Genomic DNA, 6,000 nt, shown 5'->3' with positions numbered 1-6,000 from the left:
TCTCTGGGTTTGGTGCCGGTAGTGACTCTGCCGTCTCTGCGTTTGGTGCCGGTAGTGACTCTGCGGTCTCTGGGTTTGGTCCCGGTAGTGACTCTGCGGTCTCTGGGTTTGGTCCCGGTAGTGACTCTGCTGTCTCTGGGTTTGGTCCCGGTAGTGACTCTGCCGTCTCTGGGTTTGGTCCCGGTAGTGACTCTGCGGCCTCTGGGTTTGGTGCCGGTAGTGACTCTGCCGTCTCTGGGTTTGGTCCCGTTATTGACTCTGCCGTCTCTGGGTTTGGTCTCGGTAGTGACTCTGCCGTCTCTGGGTTTGGTCCCGGTAGTGACTCTGCCGTCTCTGGGTTTGGTGCTGGTAGTGACTCTGCCGTCTCTGGGTTTGGTGCCGGTAGTGACTCTGCCGTCTCTGGGTTTGGTCCCGATAGTGACTCTGCGGTCTCTGGGTTTGGTGTCGGTAGTGACTCTGCCGTCTCTGGGTTTGGTGCCGGTAGAGACTCTGATCTCTCTGGGTTTGGTGCTGGTAGTGACTCTGCGGTCTCTGGGTTTGGTTCCGGTAGTGACTCTGCGGTCTCTGTGTTTGGTCCCGGTAGTGACTCTGCCGTCTCTGGGTTTGGTCCCGGTAGTGACTCTGCCGTCTCTGGGTTTGGTCCCGGTAGTGACTCTGCGGTTTCTGTGTTTGGTCCCGGTAGTGACTCTGCCGTCTCTGGGTTTGGTGCTGGTAGTGACTCTGCCGTCTCTGGGTTTGGTTCCGTAGTGACTTTGCCATCTCTGGGTTTGGTCCCGGTAGTGACTCTGCCGTCTCTGGGTTTGGTCCCGGTAGTGACTCTGTCGTCTCTGGGTTTGGTCCCGGTAGTGACTCTGCCGTCTCTTGGTTAGGTCCCGGTAGTGACTCTGCCGTCTCTGGGTTTGGTCCCGGTAGTGACTTTGCCGTCTCTGGGTTTGGTCCCGGTACTGACTTTGCCGCCTCTGGGTTTGGTCCCGGTAGTGACTCTGCCGTCTCTGGGTTTGGTGCCGGTAGTGACTCTGCCGTCTCTGGGTTTGGTCCCGGTAGTGACTCTGTTGTCTCTGGGTTTGGTCCCGGTAGTGACTCTGCTCTCTCTGTGTTTGGTCCCGGTAGTGATTCTGCGGTCTCTGGGTTTGGTCCCGGTAGTGACTCTGGCGTCTCTGGGTTTGGTCCCTGTAGTGACTCTGCCGTCTCTGGGTTTGGTCCCGGTAGTGACTCTGTTGTCTCTGGGTTTGGTCCCGGTAGTGACTCTGGCGTCTCTGGGTTTGGTGCCGGTAGTGACTCTGCTGTCTCTGGGTTTGGTCCCGGTAGTGACTCTGCCGTCTCTGGGTTTGGTGCCGGTAGTGACTCTGCCGTCTCTGGGTTTGGTGCTGGTAGTGACTCTGCCGTCTCTGGGTTTGGTGCCGGTAGTGACTCTGCTGTCTCTGGGTTTGGTCCCGGTAGTGACTCTGATCTCTCTGGGTTTGGTCCCGGTAGTGACTCTGCGGTCTCTGGGTTTGGTTCCGGTAGTAACTCTGCGGTCTCTGGGTTTGGTCCCGGTAGTGACTCTGCCGTCTCTGGGTTTGGTCCCGGTAGTGACTCTGCCGTCTCTGGGTTTGGTCCCGGTAGTGATTCTGCCGTCTCTGGGTTTGGTCCCGGTAGTGACTCTGCCGTCTCTGGGTTTGGTCCTGGTAGTGACTCTGCCGTCTCTGGGTTTGGTGCCAGTAGTGACTTTGCCGTCTCTGGGTTTGGTCCCGATAGTGACTCTGCCGTCTCTGGGTTTGGTCCCGGTAGTGACTCTGCCGTCTCTGGGTTTGGTGCCGGTAGTGACTCTGCTGTCTCTGGGTTTGGTCCCGGTAGTGACTCTGCCGTCTCTGGGTTTGGTGCCGGTAGTGACTCTGCTGTCTCTGGGGTTGGTCCCGGTAGTGACTCTGGCGTCTCTGGGTTTGATCCCGGTAGTGACTCTGTTGTCTCTGGGTTTGGTCCCGGTAGTGACCCTGCTCTCTCTGGGTTTGGTCCCGGTAGTGATTCTGCGGTCTCTGGGTTTGGTCCCGGTAGTGACTCTGCGGTCTCTGGGTTTGGTGCCGGTAGTGACTCTGCGGTCTCTGGGTTTGGTGCTGGTAGTGACTCTGCCGTCTCTGGGTTTGGTGCTGGTAGTGACTCTGCCATCTCTCGGTTTGGTGCCGGTAGTGACTCTGTGGTCTCTGGGTTTGGTCTCGGTAGTGACTCTGCCGTCTCTGGGTTTGGTCCCGGTAGTGACTCTGCCGTCTCTGGGTTTGGTCTCGGTAGTGACTCTGCCGTCTCTGGGTTTGGTCCCGGTAGTGACTCTGCCGTCTCTGGGTTTGGTCCCGGTAGTGACTCTGCCATCTCTGGGTTTGGTGCTGGTAGTGACTCTGCCGTCTCCGGGTTTGGTGCCGGTAGTGACTCTGCGGTCTCTGGGTTTGGTGCTGGTAGTGACTCTGCCGTCTCTGGGTTTGGTGCTGGTAGTGACTCTGCCGTCTCTGGGTTTAGTCTCGGTAGTGACTCTGCCGTCTCTGGGTTTGGTGCTGGTAGTGACTCTGCCGTCTCTGGGTTTGGTCTCGGTAGTGACTCTGCCGCCTCTGGGTTTGGTCCCGGTAGTGACTCTGCGGTCTCTGGGTTTGGTGCTGGTAGTGACTCTGCGGTCTCTGGGTTTGGTCCCGGTAGTTACTCTGCCGTCTCTGGGTTTGGTCCCGGTAGTGACTCTGCCGTCTCTGGGTTTGGTGCCGGTAGTGACTCTGCCATCTCTCGGTTTGGTGCCGGTAGTGACTCTGTGGTCTCTGGGTTTGGTCTCGGTAGTGACTCTGCCGTCTCTGGGTTTGGTGCTGGTAGTGACTCTGCCGTCTCTGGGTTTGGTGCTGGTAGTGACTCTGCCGTCTCCGGGTTTGGTGCCGGTAGTGACTCTGCGGTCTCTGGGTTTGGTGCTGGTAGTGACTCTGCCGTCTCTGGGTTTGGTCTCGGTAGTGACTCTGCCGTCTCTGGGTTTGGTCCCGATAGTGACTCTGCCGTCTCTGGGTTTGGTGCTGGTAGTGACTGTGCCGTCTCCGGGTTTGGTGCCGGTAGTGACTCTGCCGTCTCCGGGTTTGGTCCCGGTAGTGATTCTGCGGTCTCTGGGTTTGGTCCCGGTAGTGACTCTGCGGTCTCTGGGTTTGGTGCCGGTAGTGACTCTGCGGTCTCTGGGTTTGGTCCCGGTAGTGACTCTGCGGTCTCTGGGTTTGGTGCCGGTAGTGACTCTGCGGTCTCTGGGTTTGGTCCCGGTAATGACTCTGCCATCTCTGGGTTTGGTCCCGGTAATGACTCTGCCGTCTCTGGGGTTGGTCCCGGTAGTGACTTTGCCGTCTCTGGGTTTGGTCCCGGTAATGACTCTGCCGTCTCTGGGTTTGGTCCCGGTAGTGACTTTGCCGTCTCTGGGTTTGGTCCCGGTAGTGACTCTGCCGTCTCTGGGTTTGGTGCCGGTAGAGACTCTGATCTCTCTGGGTTTGGTGCCGGTAGTGACTCTGCCATCTCTGGGTTTGGTCTCGGTAGTGACTCTGCGGTCTCTGGGTTTGGTCCCGGTAGTGACTCTGCGGTCTCTGGGTTTGGTCCCGGTAATGACTCTGCGGTCTCTGGGTTTGGTGCTGGTAATGACTCTGCCGTCTCTGGGTTTGGTCCCGGTAATGACTCTGCCGTCTCTGGGTTTATTTATTTCTTTATTTATAAAATATTTTACCAGGAAGTAATACATTGAGAGTTACCTCTCATTCTCACGCATGTCCTGGGCACAGAGTAAAACAAATAATACATGGTTACAAATACAGTTACATAAATGAACAGGGTATACATTATATACAAGACATTGCATGCACAGTTAAAGATAATATATATTATGAGCGTATGAAACAGTTACAGACCAGATTAAAGTGTGAGACAGCCTTAGATTTGAAAGAACTTAAGCTGGTGGTGGATATGAGAGTCTCTGGTAGGTTGTTCCAGTTTTGGGGTGCACGGAAGGAGAAGGAGGAACGTCCGGATACTTTGTTGAGCCTTGGGACCATGAACAGTCTTTTGGAGTCTGATCTCAGGTGATAGGTGCTGCATGTGGTAGGGGTGAGGAGCTTGTTCAGGTAGCTGGGTAGCTTGCCCAGAAAGAATTTAAAGGCAAGACAGGAAAGGTGAACTTTGCGCCTAGACTCTAGTGTTGACCAATCTAGTTCTTTGAGCATTTCGCAGTGATGTGTGTTGTAGTTGCATTGGAGAACAAAACGACAAATTGAATTGTAGAGGATGTCAAGTTTGCTAAGGTGGGTTTGAGGAGCCGAGCCATATACTATGTCCCCATAGTCAATAATTGGCATTAGCATCTGCTGTGCAATACGCTTTCTGACCAGGAGACTTATGGAGGATTTGTTCCTGTAAAGTACCCCTAGTTTGGCATAGGTCTTGGTTGTCAGGGTATCAATGTGCATCCCGAATGTTAAGTGGGAGTCAAGCCATAAGCCCAGGTATTTAAAACTAGTGACAGGTGTTAGGGTGGTGTTAGCGTTGGTTCTAATCAGGAGCTCAGTCACTGGAAGCTTTACAAATTTAGTCTTGGTCCCAAATACCATTGTTACAGTCTTGTCAGTGTTTAAAAACAGTTTGTTTTGGGAAATCCAGTTTTTGAGTCTCAAAAAGTCAGACTGAAGTATGTGTTGAAGGTCAGAGAGGCTATGGCTGTGTGCATATAGGATTGTGTCATCTGCATACATGTGTATTGAGGCTTCCTTACAAGCTGTGGGAAGATCATTAATGAACACTGAGAAGAGTAGGGGCCCCAGAACAGAGCCTTGCGGGACACCACAGGTGATATCCAGGGGGTTGGAGTTAGAGCCTGAGATGGACACATGTTGGGATCTTCCTGATAGGTAGGACTGAAACCAGTTTAAAGCATGTTTCCCTATTCCAGAGCTCTGGAGTTTGTTAAGCAGGATAACATGATCAACTGTGTCAAAAGCCTTTGCAAAATCTAGGAATACTGCACCAGTGAGTTGTCCCCGTTCCATTCCACACTGGATTTCATTGCAAACTTTTAGCAGGGTAGTTACGGTGGGGTGTTTGGGACGAAACCCAGATTGGAATTGGCTAGGGAAATTTGTCTTGGTGTAGAAATCGCTTAATTGGGAGTGGACACATTTTTCCATGACTTTGGATAGGATTGGGAGAAGGGAGATTGGCCAGTAGTTTGAGACAGGGTTTTTGTCCCCACTTTTGAAGATTGGGACAACTCTGGCAGTTTTCCAGGTCTTAGGGATATGGCTTGCAGACAGGATAGAGTTGACTATGGACGCAATTGGTTTGGCAATGGCTGGGGCACCAAGTCGTAGGAACCTAGATTGTAGTAAGTCGGGTCCACATTGGCTGCTTAGTTTTAGTTTGAGGAGCGCTTGCTTGTGTAATCTCCTCTTCAGATACTGGGCCAAATTGAAAATTGTGGGCAGCGTTGGGAGGGGGTGGGACTGTAGGGATACTCCCAGGATGAGATTCATGTTTGGGGTTTGTGCTGCGTTTCGCTAATAAGTTAGTGGCACACCCCACAAAGTAATCATTGAATGCATTTGCGATGTCAGTGGGGTTTGTCAGAGTAATATCCCCCTTAGTGATATTACTTGGCTGTTGATGGTTAGGAGGCTGGAATATATTGTTGATAACCTTCCAGAAGTTAGCTGGGTTTGATGTATTCTGGTGGAGATTGTCAGAGTAATATTGTGCTTTTGCATGCCTTGTTTGCCTTGTTTGGTGCTGGTAGTGACTCTGCGGTCTCTGGGTTTGGTCCCGGTAGTGACTCTGCCGTTTCTGGGTTTGGTGCTGGTAGTGACTCTGCCGTCTCTGGGTTTGGTGCTGGTATTGACTCTGCCGTCTCTGGGTTTGGTGCTGGGAGTGAGTCTGCCGTCTCTGGGTTTGGTGCTGGTAGTGACTCTGCCGTCTCTGGGTTTGGTGCTGGTAGTGACTGTGCCGTCTCTGGGTTTGGTGCTGCTGGTGACTCTGTGG

General features: G+C 53.2%; 1 protein-coding gene across 2 annotated transcripts in view; it reads left to right on the top strand.

The window, feature by feature from the left end:
* TYMP (thymidine phosphorylase) overlaps positions 1–6,000 on the top strand; it is a 97,102-nt gene that overhangs the window by 68,069 nt on the left and 23,033 nt on the right. The gene's annotated exons all lie outside the window — the stretch shown is intronic.

The sequence above is a fragment of the Ascaphus truei genome, unplaced genomic scaffold (genome assembly GCF_040206685.1).
Source record: "Ascaphus truei isolate aAscTru1 unplaced genomic scaffold, aAscTru1.hap1 HAP1_SCAFFOLD_426, whole genome shotgun sequence".
Lineage (NCBI taxonomy): Eukaryota > Metazoa > Chordata > Amphibia > Anura > Ascaphidae > Ascaphus > Ascaphus truei.
The sequence above is the reverse complement of the archived record's forward strand: the minus strand, read 5'-3'. Positions and strand labels throughout refer to the sequence as shown.